Source organism: Callospermophilus lateralis, chromosome 3, assembly GCF_048772815.1.
Source record: "Callospermophilus lateralis isolate mCalLat2 chromosome 3, mCalLat2.hap1, whole genome shotgun sequence".
Classification (NCBI taxonomy): domain Eukaryota; kingdom Metazoa; phylum Chordata; class Mammalia; order Rodentia; family Sciuridae; genus Callospermophilus; species Callospermophilus lateralis.
In genome coordinates this window covers 45,912,514-45,934,579 of record NC_135307.1, presented here as the reverse complement: position 1 = coordinate 45,934,579, position 22,066 = coordinate 45,912,514, and the positions used below count along the sequence as shown (strand labels likewise).

General features: G+C 41.9%; 2 non-coding genes and 1 pseudogene across 2 annotated transcripts; 2 read left to right on the top strand and 1 right to left on the bottom strand.

Annotated features, from left to right (window-relative positions):
• The first annotated feature begins 1,001 nt into the window (after positions 1-1,001).
• On the top strand, positions 1,002-1,165 carry LOC143396026 (U1 spliceosomal RNA). The gene has a single exon (XR_013090921.1). It is a non-coding gene; the product is annotated as a U1 spliceosomal RNA (small nuclear RNA).
• Positions 1,166-14,487: 13,322 nt separating this feature from the next.
• LOC143396050 (U1 spliceosomal RNA) lies at positions 14,488-14,651 on the bottom strand. The gene has a single exon (XR_013090940.2). It is a non-coding gene; the product is annotated as a U1 spliceosomal RNA (small nuclear RNA).
• A 4,462-nt stretch (positions 14,652-19,113) lies between these two features.
• LOC143394625 (torsin-1A pseudogene) lies at positions 19,114-20,837 on the top strand (annotated as a pseudogene).
• Positions 20,838-22,066: the final 1,229 nt, after the last annotated feature.

The following is a 22,066-nucleotide window of genomic DNA, read 5'->3' as shown; positions in this document are numbered from 1 at the left end:
CTGGTTAAAAAACAAACAAACAAACAAACAAAAAAAACCTTAGGGAGGAAAAAAGTTAAACACTAGTATCAGAGTTTTGTCACCAACATGACATTGTTTTAATCCCCATTAATTACTTTTTTCTTGGGGACTATATAGCTACCTAAACTGTAGCAGTGAAAGAAAACTTGAATAACATGTCAAGGAAAGCGCCCACTCACTGGACAAGTGATCTTGAGTTCAAAGCCAGTCTCAGCAAGAGCAAGGCGCCAGAGCAACTCCGCAACTCAGTGAGACCCTGGCTCTAAATGAAATACAAAAAACAAAACAACAACAACAACAACAACAAAAAAAAACCAACCCACAAAAGGATTGGGGGTGTATGTGGCTCAGTGGTTGAGTGCCAGAATTCAATCCCCAGTAACCCTCCCACAAAATAAAATAAAACAAAGACAAAATAAAGGTCTGCGAATGTAGCTCGGCGGCAAAAAGCACCTCGATTAAATCCCAGGTGCCACCCAAACAAAACAAAACAACAAAACAAAATCCTGTACGGGAGAGGAAAAAATTAAGTCCGCACCACACACACACACACACACACACACACACACACACACATAAGTCCGCACCACACACACACACACACACACACACACACAAAGTCCGCACCACACACACACACACACACACACACACACACACACACACCAGCACTCTTCTCTTCCCCCTTTGGTAGGCGGGACGTCGGCAAGGGGATTAGACCGGAGTTCCGCGGACGTCAGCATAAGGGCGTGGCGCATGTAGATGAGCAGGCACGCTGAGGCTGCTGGTCCCGCTCCTCCTGGGCCCCCACGTCCCGGGTGGCACTATCCGCATTGTCCGTGATGACTTTTTTCCGAGCGGCGAGAACATAGAGGGGGCCATATGAGGGCGGGAAGGTGGTGAGGCCGCGTGGGTGAGATGACCGTGAGTGCAGAGTGAGGCTGGCGCCAGGGTGTGGGTCGAGGGTGGGCTAGCAACTCATACTTACCTGGCAGGGGAGATACCATGATCACGAAGGTGGTTTTCCCAGGGCGAGGCTTATCCATTGCACTCCGGATGTGCTGACCCCTGCGATTTCCCCAAATGTGGGAAACTCGACTGCATAATTTGTGGTAGTGGGGGACTGCGTTCGCGCTCTCCCCTGGTTATGCTTGGTCTCAAAAGTAGACTTCTCCTTTGGCATTTGTTTGTAGTGGTGGCGGTGCTTTCTTGTTTTTGTTTTCTTTTCTCAGCTCTTTTCGTTTCATGTAGTGCCCGCTGGCGGTTCGAAGTTCGGGTTTGTTAAGTTGCTCTTCAGTGTAGGGATGCGGCCGTGTTCTTTTCCCCCCCACGTGCGCCTTCTGGTGGCAGCGACTTGTCGAGGGCGTTAAAACCTTAGTCCTGAAACAGGCCGTAGGACCCCCGTGTGTAATCCCAGTGCCTTGGGAGGCTGAGACAGGAGGCTCGCGAGTTCAAAGGTTGCCTCAGCAATATGGGGAGGCGCTAAGCAACTCAGCGAGACCCTGTATCCAAGTAAAATGCGAAGTAGGGCTGGGTACCCCTGAGGTTCAATCTTCGGTGCCCAAGGGCGAGTAAATGAAGGCAGCCGTGGTCATCTAAGCAGTGAACAGACGCTGCTAGGATTTAGGGTAACCGGCTCTGTAGCTTAGTCCTCCCGGGAGGTCGAGTTCATAGGAGCTGCTGCCCCCGTCCAGGGTGAAGTCCTTGCTTTCCCAGAAGCAGGCGGGCGCTGGGCTGCTTGGCAGCGTCATCCCACTTCCTCTGGCGATCAGCGAAAGAATACAGGACTTGTCTTTTCTTCGGTGGACTGGGGAACGCCTTCCACGAAAGCCGGAAGGAGAGAATCTTTCTGCCTTTCAACATGTTTCCAGAAAGAAATGAGATAATTATGAATGGTGGGAACACCCTTCCTAAATCCTTTCAGAAAAAAAAAGAATTTCCCTTCTCTTTAGAAAAGTTGTGATCAATAAGAGGTGGCGCACAAATCTGGGGAAAGAGGCTAACTTGCTACTACAGATATATTCAGTATCAAATGAGTAGCCAGCTTTCAAGAAATTTAGAAGAAACAGTTTCAAACGTGCCATGCCCAGAATGTGATGGTGAGCAAAGCTTTTAATGGATAAATGGCTGCAAAGTGAGACCAAAGGCAGGAAATATAGATGTAGATTTAATTAGCTTGTGCTACATTGGCTTGGGGAACGGACAATCCCTGTTCTGAGTTTTCTTGGCGCCTGTCAGAGGGGGTTGAATTGTAGTGCTTCTGTTTTCCTCTCAGCATGAAGAAATTACTCTTAAATTTTTTGAGGGGCCTTTAAATTTCAGTCTGATAATTTATCTTTTTGGGTGCTGGTTATTGAACCCAGGGTCTATACATACTAAGCACTAGCTCTACCACTGAGATACTTCATCTGCCCCAATAATTTGTTACTTTCTTTCCTCTGAGGTGTTAAATTTTAACAGCTAAATAAAAGCTGGGCATGGACTTAGTGTACAACAATTGCCTGGCAGGATTCCTACGGAGCAGCAAGCAAAACAAAGAAGCAAACCAAAAAACCCAGCTAAATAAGCCTCTTGACAGTTTTACAACCTAAAAACTTTTTTTGAGGGCATTAAAGCTCTCTCTGCCTTTTGCAGTGGTACATACATGTAATCCCAGCAACTCTGGAGGCTGAAGCAGGAGGAACACAGGCTCCAGACCAATCTCATCAACTTGATGAGACCCCATTTCAAAATAAAAAGGGATGGGATACAGCTTAATGGTATAGAGTTCCTGAGTTCAATCCCCAGTACCAAATATACATACATATACATACATAAAATAAAACCTCCTTCTTTGAGATGTGGATATCAAAGAAGGCAATGTTGCCCTATATCCCTAGGCATTAAACTAAACTGCTGGCTCTCAGTTGCAACTACCTACTTGTCATGAAGATGTGAGTTTTAAAATTTTTTCTTTTTTGATAAAGGCATTATTTCCCCCTTTTGAAACAGGGTTTTACTATATTGTTGCGCCGGTTGGTCTTGAACTCCTGGGTTTAAATGGTCCTCCTGTGTCAGCCTCCCAAGTAGCTGGGACTACAGGCACAGGCCACTGCACCTGGGTTCTGACTGGTATCTTCATGAGAAAAGAGGCAAAGGTAGTGGTACACACAGTTGAAGCTACTTGGGGAGGCTGGGGCAGAATTGAGAGTTAGAGGACAGGGTACATAATCAACAATATTTTTGCCTCCAAAAAAGAAATGGAAAAGGAGAGAGAAGGAAGGAAGAAAATAAGTTCAGATACCAGGGATGTTGTGCTCACATGGAAAAAAGGCCTTTGAGGAAATGAGAGTCGGTCGAGAGCCATAGTGAGCTGTGTATGGACTACATCAGCTTTGCAACCTAGTGAATAGGAACATCTGGTATTTGGGAACTTCCTGTGGCAGTCTCACAGGGTAAGATGGCCCAAATACATGTGAATTTCTATTCAGCTCTGCCTGGTCCTACACAGCACCAAAGATGGGGTGATCTGCTCTATAGTCACACAGCCTCTTAGAGATGGGTGTGACCTGCCAAGATGCCAATCAACCTGCTGATTACAAGATGAAACAAGACTTCACCCCTGAAACCTTTATTCCTGCCTTTGATGTTCCCTCTTAAATAAAACCACAAGAGCCATTTTTTAAAATTGTTCAGCCCCAGCTCCTGTGTGGGTTGGATCTATCAGAGTTTCTGCTTTAAAACTAGTTTTTGGACTCTGTGTCTTTTGTTCTTCACTAATTATTTCTGACTTATTTTCTTCTGTGGCTTATACCCTCCCGGGCAGGAAGAAGGACCACCTGCAAGGCACTGGCAGCCTCCCCATAAGTGTCCATCTGAAAGCCAAGAAGAGAGGCACCAGGATGCTGGGAGCCATCAGCCAAGTAGGTATGACAAATTCCTTGCCAGCTTACTCCCATGCTGTCTAGTGGAAGGACTTCTGAAAGGTGACCTTGCTCAAGGACCAGGGCAGGATCCGTGTTTAGGGTGTTCCCCCTTTAGAATAGGGCAGTTTAGCATAATAGGAGATTAGGGTGTTCCCCCTTTAGAATAGGGCGTATCCTGCTGCTGAGTTCCTCTTGAGTGCTTAGGGTCAGACAGTATATTTTGGGAGACAGAAAGAAGCCCATGTGGAGTAGATTTGGGCAGAGAGTGGATTTGGGAGAAGTGGATTTCCCCAGAACGTGTTTGTAGACGGCCGGTGTGAGTTTGGGAATAAAGAATTGCTGTTTGAATCTACAAGCTGTGTGGAGACTCGTGATTTGTGCCCAGCCAGAGACTGCGGCATCTGGTGGCTCGTACGCGGAACGTCTGAAACTTGGAGGTAAGTGAAATTGCTCGCCCCTGAGGGAAGGCGAGAGAATGGGTGACCATTTCAAAAAACAATGTGTTCTCCTTTTGATTTATTTTGTTTTTCTTTCAAGCTGCCTATCCCTAGAAATTTCTCAGGCAAACTGGAAAAAATGGTTGACTAAAGGCTTGAAGTTTGTCGGCCCTGAGGAAGAGAAAATTGATACAACGATTTTTTATTCCGTTTTTGCTTCATTCAATTTCAGTTTTGTTTTGTGTTATCTTATTGGGTTGTGTTATCTTTATAGTAGATTAAAACAAACTGAAAAGATGTTAAGTAAATTGTTAGAGGTTCAGAACATGGAGAAAGACATTTTAGATCAAGCAAAAGAGAAGGTCTCTCGAGCTAGTCAGACAGAGGAAGAAAATTTAAAGGAAAAGGGGTTGTTAGGAAAAAGGCCACAACAGGAGGCTGTTACTAACTCCGTTTTATCACAAGAGGGTTTAATTCAACCAACAGCCCCACTGATAGAGACAGCTGAGTGGCCCTCAAACCCCGTAGTTGATAATTGGGATCCTGAGACAGGACCTCGAAGATTAGCATGCCCTGTACTTGAGCAGGCAGGAGGGCAGCGAATTCACCGTGCTTTAGATTTTAAAACAGTGAAGCAGTTAAAGGAGGCTGTAACAACCTATGGTCCCCAAGCTCCCTTCACGGTGAGCATGGTCGAGTCCATTACTAACTTGGACATGACGCCAGCAGATTGGGCTAGCATGTGTAAATCTGTGCTAAATGGAGGACAATATTTGTTATGGAAGGTTGCCAATGAGGAATTTTGCGCAGAGACAGCTAGGCGAAATGCAGCAGCCGGTTACCCTCAAAGAAACCTAGAAATGTTACTAGGGAAAGGACCTTATGAGGGTCAGCAGCAACAAATTGAATATGATCCTGCTATATATGCACAAATTGCTGCAGACGCAGTTAGGGCATGGAAGACTTTACAAGGACATGGAGATTTACAAGGTCAGCTATCTAAGGTAATACAGAGAGCTAATGAACCTTACGCTGACTTTGTAGATAGGCTAATTCAAACGGCTGCCAAAATATTTGGGGATACGGAACAAGCAATGCCATTGATAAAACAACTGGCTTATGACCAAGCAAATCGTTGCTGCAGAGAGGTTATTAGACCATGGAGACATGAAGATTTAAACACATATATTAAATTATGTAGAGATATTAATGAACAAGGGCAAGTCTTGGCAGCTGCAGTACAACAGGCTTTAGATGCCAGGCCAAAAACATGCTATGATTGTGAACAAACAGGATATTTTAAAAGGAGTTGCCCCATAGGAGGAGGATTTAACAAAACTAGGTATCAAAGAAATAGAATACCGGGTATTTGCCCAAGATGCCGTAGAGGGAGACATTGGGCTAATGAATGCCGTTCTCAAACTACCATAGAGGGTACTCCCTTATCAAAAAACGGACAAGGACCAGGTATTTACCCACGATATCGTGGAGAAAGGCATCAGGCTCCATTGCCAGAAAACGGACAGCCGGGCCCAATGCTCCGGGGCCCACAACCACAAATATACGGGGCAGTGGAGGAACCCAGCAACACCATCAGAGTAGTGCCCAGGACACATTGTCCATTAAATCCCTCATCAGACAAACCCGAGGGAGCGCAGGGTTGGACATCTGCGCCTCTGCCAGAGCAGTACTAACTCCAGAGATGGGAGTTCAAATCATTCCCACAGGAATAAAAGGACCTCTTCCCCAAGGGACAGTAGGCTTATTATTGGGACGTAGTTCATCTACATTAAAAGGACTTATGATAAGTCCTGGGGTAATTGATCCCGATTATGTAGGTGAAATAAAAATTATAGCTAGTTCTCCAAGAGGTATATCAGTAATTTCACCTGGAGATAGAATAGCACAGTTGTTAATAATACCCAGCCTACATAATAAATTTCCTAGTCATAGTGTAAAAAGAGGTTCCAGGGAATTAGACTCCACAGGTGTAGATTGGGCTATGTTGTCTTTAAATTTAGATTCTCGCCCAATGTTAAAACTAAATATTCAAGGACACGACTTTAATGGGCTACTGGACACAGGTGCAGACCTTAGCATCATATCTAGTAAGGAATGGCCAAAACATTGGCCATTACAACAAGCCACTCAAACGCTTCGAGGCCTAGGATTGGCTACTAATCCCCATAGAAGTGCAATGATATTAGATTGGAAGGATCCTGAAGGATGTGAGGGAACTATACAGCCCTATGTATTGGATCATCTTCCTATAAATTTATGGGGACGAGATGTCCTAGATCAATTAGGTTTGATGTTAACAAATAACATCAATCCTAATGCGCCCACTACTAGGGCTAGACAAGGTTTTAGGAAAGAAAAAAGATTAGGAAAACAAGGACAAGGTATAGCAGCACCAATTCAAATAGATCAAGGAACAGACAGACATGGGTTGGATTTTCAGAAAGGGCCACTGAGACAATAAAAATTATTTGGAAATCAGAAAGACCAGTGTGGGTTCCTCAGTGGCCCCTGACTAAAGAAAAGATACAAGTAGCCCATGATCTGGTCAAACAACAATTAGCGGAAGGACATATACAACCTTCCATATCTCCCCATAATACTCCCATTTTTGTCATTAAAAAGAAATCTGGTAAATGGAGATTATTGCAAGATTTAAGAGCCATTAATAATGAAATGGTTATTATGGGACCTGCTCAATCAGGGATTCCTCAATTGTCTGCTTTGCCAAAAACCTGGCATGTTTTAGCCATAGATATTAAAGATTGTTTTTTTTCAATTCCAATTCATCCCGAGGATAGTCCACGTTTTGCATTTACTATCCCTGCATTAAATCATGAAGGTCCTGATCAGAGATATGAATGGAAAGTACTCCCTCAAGGGATGGCTAACAGTCCAACTATGTGTCAAATATATGTTAATAAAGCAATCCAGCCACTTAGAAATCAAAATCCTGAACTACAAATATTTCACTATATGGATGATGTATTATTGGCACATAAAGATAAAAACATATTGCTGGAATGTTATGCCACACTTACAAACTTATTAAAAAATTATAATCTAGAGATAGCAATAGATAAAGTACAATTAAATTTTCCAATTAATTATTTAGGAGTTCTATTATCCTCAACCATGGTCCGTCCACCAAAAATTCAAATACGAGTAGATCAACTCAAATCACTTAATGACTTTCAAAAGTTATTGGGAGACATAAATTGGATAAGGCCTTATCTAGGCATACCAACAGGAGAGTTGGGACCTTTATTTGATATTCTAAAAGGTCCATCAGATCCAAACTCACCCCGCATGTTAACACCTGAAGCAAGAAAGGCATTGAAAATTATTGAAACATATATGGAAAATATACATTTGGATAGAATTGATATAAGTTTGCCTTTATTATTTATTGTACTACCAACAAAAAATATTCCTACAAGAGTATTTTGGCAAGAAGGTCCATTATTGTGGATACATTTATCTTATTCTCCTAACACTCTTCTTACTAGGTATCCTGAGGCTGTAGGACAATTAATACTCAAAGGAATAAAAGCAGCAAAGGGAGTGTTTGGAATTTCTCCCAATAAAATTATTACTCCATACACTATGGATCAAATTGATGAGTTAGCTAATGAGTTAAATACTTGGGCAATAATCATGTGCAAATCTAATGTTTCATTTGATAATCACTCACCATCTAATCCTTTGTTGTCTTTTTGGTCTAAGCATCCTGTAGTTTTTCCAAAAATGACAAGAAAAACCCCTATCATGAATGCTCCAAATATATTCACTGATGGGTCAAATAATGGTACAGCAGCAGTAGTTACCCCTGATCAAACTTTTACATTTTTAGTACCCAAACAATCAGCTCAAAAGGTAGAGCTTAATGCAGTATTACAAGCCTTTTTAATGTTTAAAGATTCTGTATTTAATTTATTTTCTGATAGTCAGTATGTAGTTAATGCTGTAGTATCTCTTGAAGATGCTGGTAGGATTTCCCCTTCTTCTACTGTTTTCTCTTTGTTTTCCACTATACAAAGTCTAATCTGGGACAGAAAAGATCTATTCTTTATAGGACATATTAGAGCACATACAGGATTGCCTGGAGCCCTTAGTTTGGGCAATGATTTAGCAGATAAAACTACACATGACATACATATTTTCTCTACACTAGAAGAAGCTACGAATTTTCATAAAAAATTCCATGTTAATGCTAATACTTTACAAAAGCGTTTTAAAATAACTAAGGAACAAGCCAGACATATAATAAAACAATGTCAAAATTGTGTGACCTTTTTACCACAAGTTAATCTTGGAGTCAATCCTAGAGGACTGATACCTAACCATATTTGGCAGATGGACGTCACACACTTGCCAGAATTTGGAAAATTAAAATATTTACATGTTACAGTTGATACCTCTTCTGAATTTTTGATGGGCTCCCTTCATGCCGGAGAAAAAACTAAAGATGTTATAGCTCATTGCTTACAAAATTTTGCCACTGTGGGCGTTCCTAAACAGTTAAAAACTGATAACGGTCCTGGCTATACCTCTACCTCTTTTAAACAATTTTGCTCATCATTTGGTATTACTCATATAACAGGAATCCCATACAATCCACAGGGACAAGGCATAGTTGAAAGAGCTCATCAAACTATTAAAACGTACTTATTAAAGCAAAAAGAGGGAATTGGAAAGGGATATATATCCCCCAAAGATAAACTTAAAATAACGCTTTTTACTCTAAACTTTTTAAATTTGGATTCATCAGGACTTAGTGCTGCGGAAAGGCATATGTATCCAAAAAATGTGCATAAGCCTAAAGTTCTTTGGAAAGATATTCTAACAGGACAATGGAAAGGTCCTGACCCAGTAATCGTCTGGAGTCGGGGCTCTGTCTGTGTGTTTCCACAGGGAGAACAGCAGCCGATTTGGATTCCAGAAAGACTAACTAAAACGATTTCTACAGATCGAAAAGAAGATGATTTGACTCAAATCCATAACAGCTGATATCCAGAACTCCAGCTTGGCCATTCTTACATCTGTGACTGTGATTAACCAGGATGTTTTTTTCAATATCTATTTTATTATTGCATTTTTCCACATCATAAGGTTCTATTTTTATTTTTTGAGCTCATACAAACCTAGGTTAATGTTTTTCTGATCAGTTTTATTTTTTTGACTGTGGAGTTTTTAAACATTGCAATGGAGATTTCACCTAGGTAAAGCTACAAGGCCTTTATTATTATCTTATGTGTTGTACGTTTGTTTGCACATTTGTGTTTTGTGTTGTATGTCTGTGTGTGCGTATTTTATATATGAGGAGCGCTCATGAGAAAATGGATCCGAATTATTTTTTTAATTATTCACGTGATTTAAATGGCTTAATTTAAATTAGGTAAACAGCTGTTAAGGATTGTTTTTAAAGGTGGTTAATAGATCTGCTTGTTTACTAATTTAAATCAGGTAAACAGCTGTTTTTTTTGTTTTGTTTTGTTTTGTTTTGTTTTGTTTTACTTTTTTTTTTTTAAAGAGAGAGTGAGAGAGGAGAGAGAGAGAGAAAGAGAGAGAGAGAGAGAGAGAGAGAGAGAGAGAGAGAATTTTTAATATTTATTTTTTTTTTAGTTATCGGCGGATACAACATCTTTGTTTGTATGTGGTGCTGAGGATCGAACCCGGGCCGCACGCATGCCAGGCAAGCGCGCTACCACTTGAGCCACATCCCCAGCCCCAGGTAAACAGCTGTTAAGGATTGTTTTTTAAGTAGGTTAACAGATCTGTTTGTTTACTTTCACCTTTCCTTTTCATTATATTTAATAATTCTTTTCAGGATAATGTCTTTTTAGCATCATTGCCAGAATTCCTATCTTCATCCCAATGAATATAACTCAATAAGTATGCTCAATCAAGGAGTCAACTTACTTTGGGAGGCAACGGACTTTGGGAGGAGACGGACACATTGATAGATTCCTCCACTTTGAACTGCTTACAGAACTTGCCTAGACTATGTAACTATGTTTAGTGCAGCAAATTGTGGTAATGCTGGCATATCTTTGCTGAAGGTGTCACCAATGATGCAATTTTTCCAAAGGAACTGTCAATTGGCTTGGTGTCGTGGCATTTCTGTATCCTCCTCCCTTCTGCTAGTGATGGTCTAAAATTTGGGGGCCAATGGCTATATGCTGGACCGGTAGTCAGTGATGGGTATGATCCAATTGCAGTGGTATCAACCTAAGACAGGAGGCTGACGCCTAAAGGTCAGTTGCCTAAAGGTCAGTTTTCCGATGACGGGTAAGAACCATATGTTGAATTGGACAACCTACCAGGCACGGTCCTTAAGCCACATTAACCTCACTCCCCCACTGGCACCAAGGCCAAATTTGGGGGCCAACAGAGGTGAGGCAAAGAACCTCACCCCCCCACTGGTGCATAGACCTATCCACAAGTATGGCTGTATGCTGGACCGGTAGTCAATGACGGGTATGATCCAGTTGCAGTGGTATCAACCTAAGACAGGAGGCTGACGCCTAAAGGTCAGTTTTCCAATGACGGGTAAGAGCCATATGTTGAACTGGACAACCTACCAAGCACGGTCCTTAAGCCACATTACTTGTTGTTTAATTAATCAGAAGGGGGGAGATGCTGGGAGCCATCAGCCAAGTAGGTATGACAAATTCCTTGCCAGCTTACTCCCATGCTGTCTAGTGGAAGGACTTCTGAAAGGTGACCTTGCTCAAGGACCAGGGCAGGATCCGTGTTTAGGGTGTTCCCCCTTTAGAATAGGGCAGTTTAGCATAATAGGAGATTAGGGTGTTCCCCCTTTAGAATAGGGCGTATCCTGCTGCTGAGTTCCTCTTGAGTGCTTAGGGTCAGACAGTATATTTTGGGAGACAGAAAAAAGCCCATGTGGAGTAGATTTGGGCAGAGAGTGGATTTGGGAGAAGTGGATTTCCCCAGAACGTGTTTGTAGACGGCCGGTGTGAGTTTGGGAATAAAGAATTGCTGTTTGAATCTACAAGCTGTGTGGAGACTCGTGATTTGTGCCCAGCCAGAGACTGCGGCACCAGGAGAAATCAAACTTATCAGTACCTTAATCTTGGATTTCCAGCTTCCAGAACTGGGAGAAAATAAATTTATTGTTTAAGCCTCCCAGTCTGTTGGATAGTTATGGCAGCCAGGGCTTGCCTGTGATATCCTTCACAGTTTGGTTTAGTGCTTTTTAAGTACATAGGAAAATTCATCCCCCCCAATATTGTGGTGACCAGAATGGAATGGTTCTAGCAGTTCCTGATTTGAGTGGGTCAGCTAATAATCTTGTGGACACACAAAACAAATAAGAGACCCTGAAGAATTGAAAAGTAGCACTTACATTTCTCCCCTCATTTGGAATACTAACAGAGGAACCACTTTCTCTAAAATTGAGATGTTATTGAGTAAGCACAAATGATATTTGCTCTAAAATCCCCATCAGGATCATTATCAGCTTTGAAAGGAGAAAATATAGGAGGCTATAAATGTCAGAAAGTCTCTCTTAAATGGGTAATATATCTCTCATGTTTGGGCAAACATGAGAATCCAGTCCTACAGTGGTCTGAGTTCCTTTGATGTGGATAATGTATTTGTAGGGATTTTTAGATGGGCTGAACAAGTGGATTCCTGATATAGGATGAGTATCACTCTTAAGATTAAAGTTAAAAATGATCTGGAATAAACAGAGGCACAATTGAGAAAAGTTGAAGAGGAAATGTGAGAACTACACAATGTCTCTTTCACAGGATCCCTTTCCTCTTCTCTGCTGTCCCTAATCTCTCTGATCCTCCAGCACTCTTTATCTCTCTACCTCAAATCAGCTCCTGAAAGAGGATGAGGGACAATTTCTTTAGCAAATAATACATTACCTACCTGCACTGTTTGGGGACACATGTTTATATGCCTCCTAGAGAAAGAGGCACCCAGAACTTTATGCTTTCTTAAAGAAAAAAGGTAAATAGTATTTGACTTTAGAGAAAAATAATATTATTTAGAGAGATATAATTAACAAGTTACCAAAAGAATAAGCCATAGCAGGTGTAAAACTCTAATCTTTTGTTGAAAATTGAATCTGAAAGACTAAAACTGATTATAAAATAATTAGAAAAATAGATAATTTTAAATAGATAATTTAAAAGTGTTAAATCATCTTTTTGCCACTGTGACTGAATACCTAGGGAAAATAACTTAGAGGAAGACTGGTTTATTTTGGTTCAATTTCGGAGGTCTCATTCCATGCTTGGCTAGCCCCATTGTTCTGGGCCTGAGGTGAGATGACCATGGTGGAAGGGAATGGTGGAGGAGAGATGCTGAGGTCATAAGGACTAAGAAGGAAGGAGACAAGGGGGTGGGGCAGGGGAGAGAAAGAAAAGCTAGGGAAGCCAGGAAAACCAGCAACAAGATATAGTCCTCAAGGGCATGTCACCAAGGGCCCACTCCTTCAACTAAGCCTCACCTCCTATAGTTTCCATCACTTCTCAATAATGCCATCAAATGATTAATCCACAAATGAGGTCAGCATCCTTATGATCCAGTCACTTCCCAAAAGCCCTACCTTTGAACATTGTTGCATTGGTGACCAAGCCTTAACACAATAGCCTTGGGGGGGAGGGCATTCCAAATCCACTTATAAAGATGTTGACCACTATATTGATTTACATAGGATCTTAGAGAACTAAATATGTTATTAAATTACTGTAGTTCCTAAGACTGAAATTATTCTGAACTCTGAATTTAATTGTTGTCTGCAAGATTTTTGTCTATAGTAGACCCGTTTTGTTTTTCTTTTCCTTTAGTGGCTGAATCTAAATTCTTGTCTACCTTCACTTATGGCAAAAATTTGTATTTATGGCAAAAGATTTCAGGATTCTTACTTTTCCCCCGTTATTCATAGGAAAATCATTTTTTTTCCCCCACCACAGATGGCTATATTCAACGTGTAGAGGAGCTGATAGTATCTGAGAGCAATGTAAATCTGATACTTTGGCTTTGGCACAATTTCTTGTTTGGAGGCAAATAGACCTTTGTGTACATTGCAATATTGCTAATTTGAAGTAAAATGTTTAGAGATGTGTTGTCAGTTCAAGGCCATAAAGTGTTAAATCTACAGATAAAAGTGACTACTATAAAACAAACAGGCTAGAGGTTTAGCTCAGTGGTGAACCTCATGCTCCAACACCCTTCTGGTAATGGGGGAGGGGACTGAAATCAACTTCAAAAATTTTGGAACTAATAAGGTATTATAGATAGTGGGTCTTGGCTTTTGCAGAGCATGAAAAAAACTGACAAGATTTTAGCAAATTTCCAGATCCTCAGGTTTGGAACCTAGAATCTGAGAAGGCTTTTGAAAATTTAAAATCAACTTCTTCAATTTTGGTGATGCCAAATTTTGAATTTTTCATAGTAACAAAACCAGCTGCCCATGGAATCTTAACTCAAAAACTGGGATTAGGGCTGGGCTGTATATTGTTTAGCGTGATTTGAGACCTCCATGGAATTCAATTCCCAGCACCGGTAATTTTAAAAGTTTTAGGATTAGGCGAGAGACCAATGGCATATTTCTCAATTCTGGATGACATGCTCCTGAGAGAGCCTAAATATCTCTAAACGATAGAACCAACTATTGAAAACAATATTTTATTTCAGGTCATTGACTAGCTATTAAGGTGAAATAGCAGTTGGGTATATGCTTCTTCATTTGAAACAGCAGAGCAGAAAAACTTCCACCTCTCATACACCCACACCCACACACACAGGTGGCCAGCTGCATATTCGAGTGGGTTTTCCTTTTCGTGTTTCTGCCTACAATGCCTAAACAAATTTCCAATCGCTGACTTATCTGCAGTTAGGCCATATCTTCACGTTTTAGATCTGGGAAGTACCGGGGCATAATTTAGACTATAATCTAGAAGACAGACACCCGATTTCAAAAACCAGACACTTGCTCTGCAAGAAAGAACTAGTACAAATAGAGCCAAAAACTTCACCCTACAAGTAATACCAAGCGGTGTAGCTGCGCGTTTAAAGCACTAAGGAACCTTAATATTGAAACAAGTCTTTTGTTTAACCAGTAAAAACAGGGGAGAGCGCGAACGCAGTCCCCCACTACCACAAATTATGCAGTCGAGTTTCCCGCATTTGGGGAAATCGCAGGGGTCAGCACATCCGGAGTGCAATGGATAAGCCTCGCCCTGGGAAAACCACCTTCGTGATCATGGTATCTCCCCTGCCAGGTAAGTATGAGTTGGTCTCAGCTTCTCGACCTACAGCCTTGAATCCGCCCCACTTTAAAGTCACGGTCAACTATCTCATGAAGTCTTCGCACCCTTATAGTCTTAGATCTGCTTGCAGTTATACCCGGTTCTCGGAAAACAACCCAAATATAATTTAGACAAGGCCCTATAGGATGTAGATGTCCTGGATGAGCGGGACCAGCAGCCTCTGCGAATATGTCATCTACATACACCACGCCTTTGTGGTGACGTATTCGGAATTCCTGTCTTCCCCTCCCTGACACCCCGCCTACTAAGGCAGCACGGGTAGAGCAGCGTCTTTCTCTTTGCTGCACACAGCGCAGTCCCTGAGGGACCCACTACTGTGGCTGGTACTTGCTCGAGTCTAGGTCTCACCTTCCTTTTCAGCAAAAAAGGAAATTGCAGTCCGTTCAGTTTTCGCCTGCCGGACAGCCCTCACTTAAACATTGAGTACTAAGATTTCCCCATCCAACTTAACAAGAAGTCGTTTTGCGGTGGCATCTTTCTTAATTGGTCTATCATAAATAACTTGAACAGACATAGCAACTAAACCCAGTAAAACCTCAAAGAAAGAGATAAAACCAAGAGTTTAACCTTGAAAAAATAAACCAGGATAAAATACAAACTTCTTTCACTATGCAAATCGTGCAGTAGCTGAGCACACTGTACTAAACAGCATTTTAAAACATTTGAGAAGCCCAGCGCAGTAGCACTTGCCTGGAATCCCAACCACTCAGAAGGCCGCCTAAGCCAGGAGTATAGCAAGGTCAAGGCCAGTCTCAATAATTTAGTGAAATTCTGTCTCAAAATAAAAAATAAAAAGGACCGGGGATGTAGTTCAGTGGTAGAGCACTCCCTGGTTCAATTCCCAGGACCAAAAAAATGAATAACATTAACAAAACCACTTGAGAGAGTCTAGCCTAGGTCCGAGGCGGACAAGCACGGAGGTTGTGTCCTGGCAGTGGGGCTGCTGGTCCTGGCTCCCAGGTCTGGCAGCATAGAAGGGTCCTGTTTAGGATCGGGTGGCCTCAGAAGTCACACCTGAGACCCGGACTCCTAAGGTGAAGAAGATGCTCGAACAGCAGGCCCCCTGAAGAGTGGAAGGGCGATGGATTGGAAAACTTCAACATAGGGAGAAGAAAGATTTAAAAGAAATAACCTTCAAGACATTATGTTTCTTTTTTGTAGCATTCTGGAAATGTGAGAACAAGTTGGCGACATCTTTCAGCTGGAACCATTGCTCATCAAGTTTGCTGAGAAGCTAATGATTTTATTACAGAAAGCTACATCGACATGTACAGTGTCCAGGTGCATGCCTTTAGTCCCAGTCACCTTGGAGGCTGAGGAGGGAGGATCACATGAGCCCATGAATTGGAGACCATCTGTGCAACAGAAATTGGAGAATGAAATTGAAAAGCCCAAAACTTGTTCATGGAAAAAATGGATTTAAGTAAGTCTGCGGCACCATTTTCTGGGAACTGGCCTTTGGTGATGGTCTTCTGAACTTCTCTTGGCTTTCTTGCATCAGGGCCCTATTTGCTATTGTGTCTTATCCTTTGCATTTTGGGTTGTCATCTCATTTGGGTAGATCACATCCTTCTGTAGCTTCCTTAGCAATGAGTGTGTGGGAGGTAAATTTTTGTGTTGTTTTGTATATATAATGTCTAAGTTGATATAGAAGTCTAAAGTTTTCTACATATGCTTTGATTTTGTTTTGTTAAACATTATAGTTTCTGCTGTCGGGATTCTTTCACACATGGAGTTCAGAGGGAGGCAGTCCTAGGGCTGGTTCGGTCTCCCAGTGGTGTCATGAGGACACAGACTTCCCTCTTCTCCGAGCTCCTATATCTTCATCCTGTCAACCTGAAGACCAGGGTTTTAGGCTTTAGCTTTTAAAGTGTCTATTCAAAAGTCAGGCAAGGAAGAAACAGTTACCTCTACAGTTTGAAGGGAAAAGTCTGAAGAATATGCCACACCAATTTTGGGAATGCTACCTAGAATCTGATTTTCATTTCCATTTTGTCTAAGAGGTGTCATTGACTTCTGATTTCTCCACCGCTGTACTGAAACTTCTATTTTGGGATTTAAATGTTTAATTTTATTCTTGACATATGAATATTCTTGACATGAATATTCTTCTTTCATACAACTTATTTAAAGATTGAACTATTCTCTATACATTTTTTTCAACCAAGAGATTTCATTAGGGGGCTGCCGGAAGAGGAAGAAAAGGAGAGGCAAAGAGCAGAGAGAAGAGAGGTCAGAGAGCAGAGGGGAAGAGGGCAGAGACCGTGAGCTTGCAAGCTTCGGCTTAAGAAGGGTTGCATAGGCTATGTGGAGGGTGTCCCACGGGGATTGGTTGAGAGAACTTTTGAATTTGGTGCTCTTTGGCTTGGCATTCTTGGAGAGGAGCGGGAGGGGTAAGGGATTCCAAGATGTTCTTGCAAGATGGAAACTTAACTTCAGCGAGGAGTGTCACCTACACACTCAACATTCCTCCCTTTTTGTTTTATGTTGGGAGCAGGGCGACAAGATCCACAAGATCATCTATTTCCTGCTGGAGTGTGAAGGAAGGGAGGCTGCTCAGGGTGCGGGGACAAGAGAAGCATAGCTGTGAAGGCCAGGGCACTGAAGATGTGAATTTCCTTGCGGCTGAAATCGATGAAAGTTCCTGGAAGCCACAGGTCATGGATAGTCTCTATCCAACCCTTGTCCCTGCAAATGGAGGGAATCAGCCAGCTGTCCTGTCGGAGGGCCTCCACAAACTCCATGAGCCAGGTGTGCTGCATGAGCCTGAAAACACCAAAGATACCGATTTGTAGGCTGGATTTGAAGGAGGCGAAGGAGAAAATGGGCGCTGGTTAGTCTCCTCTCACGTGGTGATCTCTGGCGGGATGGGAGTCCTGCTTCAAAGCAGGGGAGTCCCATCCTAGTCCGGGCACCAATGAAAGGCAAGTGACTTACCCCAGACAGAGATTCAACCAAGAGATTTTACTGGGGTCTGCCCAAAGAGGAAGAAAAAGAGAGGTAGAGCAAAGAGAGGAGAGAAAGAAGAGAGCAGAGAGGAAGAGGGCAGAGAGCTGAACATGTTCTATATTTTTGAAGTAATAAATTCATGGTATCTAAAAAAAAAAAAAAAAAAAAAGCATTTGAGGATGAGGGAAGTAGCTCAGTGGTAGACTGCTTTCCTAGCATGTATGAGGTCCTGGGTTCAAACCCCAGGACCATACAAACAACAGCAGAAAAACACACTCTTGAAAGATTTTAAATGTATTGTTGTTTTATTTTTATTTATTTATTTATTTATTTTTGGTGGTGCTGGGGGGAATTGAACTCAGGGCCTTGTGCATCCAAGGCAAGCACTCTGCCAACTTAGCTATATCCCCAGCCCTATTGTTATGCTTTATAGTCAATCCATGCTACCTGAAAAATTCTTTTTAATTTGCTCAACCTTCATTTTGTATTTAGATGGTGAGTCATCCACAAGTCATCTTTAGCCAGTAAAGGGAACATTTTTATATCTTTACTACTCCTCCCATTGAGAGGTGGAGTCTTCTTGAATTTGGGCTAGCCTTGACCAACAGAATGTGACAGAAGTGATACCCAGGAACTTCTGAGGCTAGGTCAGAGGGTGAGAACAGCTTCCACCTGGGATCCATCTTGCAGATTTGAACTGCCAAGTAAGAAGGCTGACTGCTCTGAGGCTGCATGTTGTAAGAAAACCCAAGGCTTTGTGGAGAAAAATGCAGGTCCAGAGTTTCAGTCCTCAGCTGGCAGTCTGTACATTGGGGAGCAGAGTAATCTGCCAAAATTGCAAGTTGGTGATTATCATAAATTATTAGTCTTAAAGCCTTCATATTTTGAATTTTTTTTTTGGTAGCAATAGAGAAATGGAATAGAGACAAACAGTAAGCCAACAAACAATATGAAATAGAAGTGAATAGAAATAGACTAAGGAATAGAGAAGATGAGTTAGATTGCAGTTAAAGGCTTAAATTGTTTATTTATGTATTTACTTATTGGTGCTGGGTATTGAAACCAGGGTGCTTTTAATTTAATTTAATGTTTTTGTTTTTATTTTATTTTATTTTTGGTATTGGGATTGAACCTAGAGGCCTTCTACCACTGAGCAATGCCTCTGGCCCACTTAATTTTGAGATAGAGTCTTGCTAAGTTGCCCAGGCTGGCTGGCTTTGAACTTGTGATTATCCAGCCTCAGCCTCCTGAATTTTTGGAATTGCTGGTTGGTGGCACCACACTCAGCATGAGGGCTAAAATTTTAGACAAGAGGGTGAGGAAGTCTCATTGTTTTGTTACTGGGTAGAGGGTCATGGGAGGTCCTCCAAAAGGAAGTTGGATCTCAACTCAGGCTGTGATTTTCCTTGACATTGGCACAACAAGGAATTTAGGTCTGGGTCAAATTGAGGCACAGGCTAGCGCAGGCACAGCATGGGTCTGGATTTTGAAGCTAGGCCTGGCTGTGCTGTCCCTGCTGCTGCTGCTGCTGCTGCTGCTGCTGCTGCTTCCATGGGTGTATGGGCACTGGAACCATCAGCCTGGGTCTGGCCCTGGCCGGCATGCTCACTGGTGCCTCTACTGCCTTTTCACCTAGCGCTAAGGCCAAAAGTGGAGCCTCAGCCTGGAGGCACTGCAGAAGGATCTGGATAACAAGCTTTTTGGATAGCATCTTGTGCAGAAAGTCATCTTAAACACTGTGTTTGTTTCCTAAGCAACCTGAGGCCCAAGAAACCTCTCATGCCCTCCCTGCATGGGTGGACAGGCATGGGCAAGAATTTTGTCAGCAAGATCATCTTGGAGAATATTTACGAGGGCAGTCTGAACAGTGACTATGTTCACCTGTTTGTGGCCACATTGCATTTCCTTCATGCCTCAAATATCACCCTGTGTAAGGATCAGTTACAGTGTGGATTCAAGGCAATGAGAACTCCTGTGTGAGGTTCATCTTCATCTTCGATGAGATGGACAAGATGCACTCTGGCCTCATAGATGCCATCAAGCCTATTCTGGACTATTACCACATGGTGGATGAGGTCTCCTACCAGAAAGCCATCTTCCTATTCCTCAGGTGAGCAATGCTGGAGCAGAAAGGATCACAGGTGTGGCTTTGCACTTCTGGAAAAGAGGGAAGAACTCAAACTCAAGGATATGGAGCATGCCTAGTCCATGGTAGTCTTCAGTAAATGGAACAGTGGCTTCTGGCACAGCAGTTTAATTGACCAAAACCTAATTGATTATTTTGTCCTCTTCCTCCTCCTGGAATACAAACATCTGAAAATGTGCATCAGGGTTGAGATGCAGACCCAGGGTTATGAGATTGATGAGGACATTATAAACAGAGAATGACTGAAGAGATGACATTTTTTCCCCAAGGAAGAGAGTTCGCTGACAAGGGCTACTGATGAACCCAGCCTAATACCATTTTAAGATGGTCACAAAAGTTAATTTCTGTTTTATTATAAATTACTGCAATTTCTAAACTTGCTTGGAATACCTGCTCATGCCTCAAACTCACCCATGCCTAGCTTTTCTTGACCAGATAACAACCCTCTACACACACACACACACACACACACACACACACAACACAAAACAAAACAAAACAAAAAACATGAAGGCTTTGAGACAAATAATTTATGATAATCACCAACTTGCAATTTTGGCAGAGATTACTCTGCTCCCTACTGTACATAAGGGTATAGGAGCCTCATAAATTCTGGTGTTGGGATCTAAATTTACTCTCTAACTTGAAATGTTGAACCATCTAGACCATTAACCTACTATCTGTCTTTGTATTATGCTTGTCAAAATCCTGTTATCTGTAAATTCTCAAGACACCCCCCCCCTTTTGGAACTTTTTGTGTTGCAACTTTTTGCAACTTTTTGAGGCACAGGCTGGTAGGCTCAGCAGGGGTCTGGATTTGAAGCTAGGCCTGGCTGTGCTGGCCTGCTGCTGCTGCTGCTTCCATGCTTCTCTTCCTAGAGAGTTGGGGTACTGATCTCTAGCCACGGGTTTTCAGGAGAGACAATCCTGGCCAGAATTACAAATTTGCTTGAATTTGATTTAAAATTGGAGTCAGTGGTCTTTTCTTTGTGTCATGGTTTAACACTACAAGACAGTGTTCACCAAGTTGGATTATTATCTTGATGACTGATGCCCAAGTCATTGCTTTGAGAGAAACTCAATGCTCAGTTTGACCAGCTCCTTTCTTGGGAAGAGAAATCAAATGGATATTTCCAACTAATGTTTCCTGTTGGATGTATCAGGAATTCTCCTGGGTCTTGTTCCCATTCCTGGGAGACCACACCACCACACCTTACAGGCCCTGGACATGGAGAGGAAGATTTCAAGCCTTCAGAGGAGGAAGTAACATCTCCCAGTTCACCCATTCCAGAGCTCATGATTTAAAAAAAAATAATAATAATAATTTTATGTTTCAAGGAAAGACAAGTTTTACTGAAAATGTGATAACTTTATTTAAGATGTTTTTTAACAAAAACTTAAAAAAAAAAAAAAAAAGCTCAGTAAGTGAGTCAGGAGTTCATGGACACTGAATGCCTTATCCAGGATTGGGTAAGGGGCTAATTTCCTTAACCCTGTAGACTCATATAAACCCCTAGACAACAGATATCTTCCCCTGTAGGAGTTCTGATTTCTTTCTTTGTATTACTCTTTGTATTACTTTTCTCTCACCCTTGTGTCTGTGGATTTTATTCTTCAAATTCACTAGACAAAGAACCCACACAATCCCATACTCCAACACTAGGGATAATTTTCTTCTTTGTTTTTAAAAAAATCCCTAATCATTTCCCCACTAGGGGTTTTATTGTACTGTTTTGTAAATAGTACTACAGTGATGTAGTGTTGAGGGTTTGATTTGGAGTATGACATAGATAATCAGATCCTAAGTTGGGCAAAGGCATTCTCTGACCTGCTTTTCTTTTAGGTCCATGTCAGGAAAGAAGTTATTTATGGACTTGCAGATAAAGTCTAATAATTGATTTAATAGTGCCATTTGTAATCAAGTATGTGAAAGTAACCTTTAAATCTGGATTTTAATCCATGTGAGTGTAGAATTTTAGATCAGGACTTTAAATCATGACCACTTTTGTTTTGTCCTACATACCTCCTTTCTACCTAACCTTATATCTTCTGTTTCTCTGCTCTATGTGCTAGTTTCTCTTTGCCCATCAACAACACATAAAATCTCAAAAAGCTGGTCCAAAATGGCAGTCTCATCTTCAGAGTGTACAGGTTCTAGGACCACTGCCAATTCCTTAGAATCTCTTAGTTACAAATTTATGGGAATCTGAAACTAATTGGCCCAACTTTCGTGGAGAATAACGAAAATGCACATAAGGGTATGTCCCTGAGGAGGGCTGA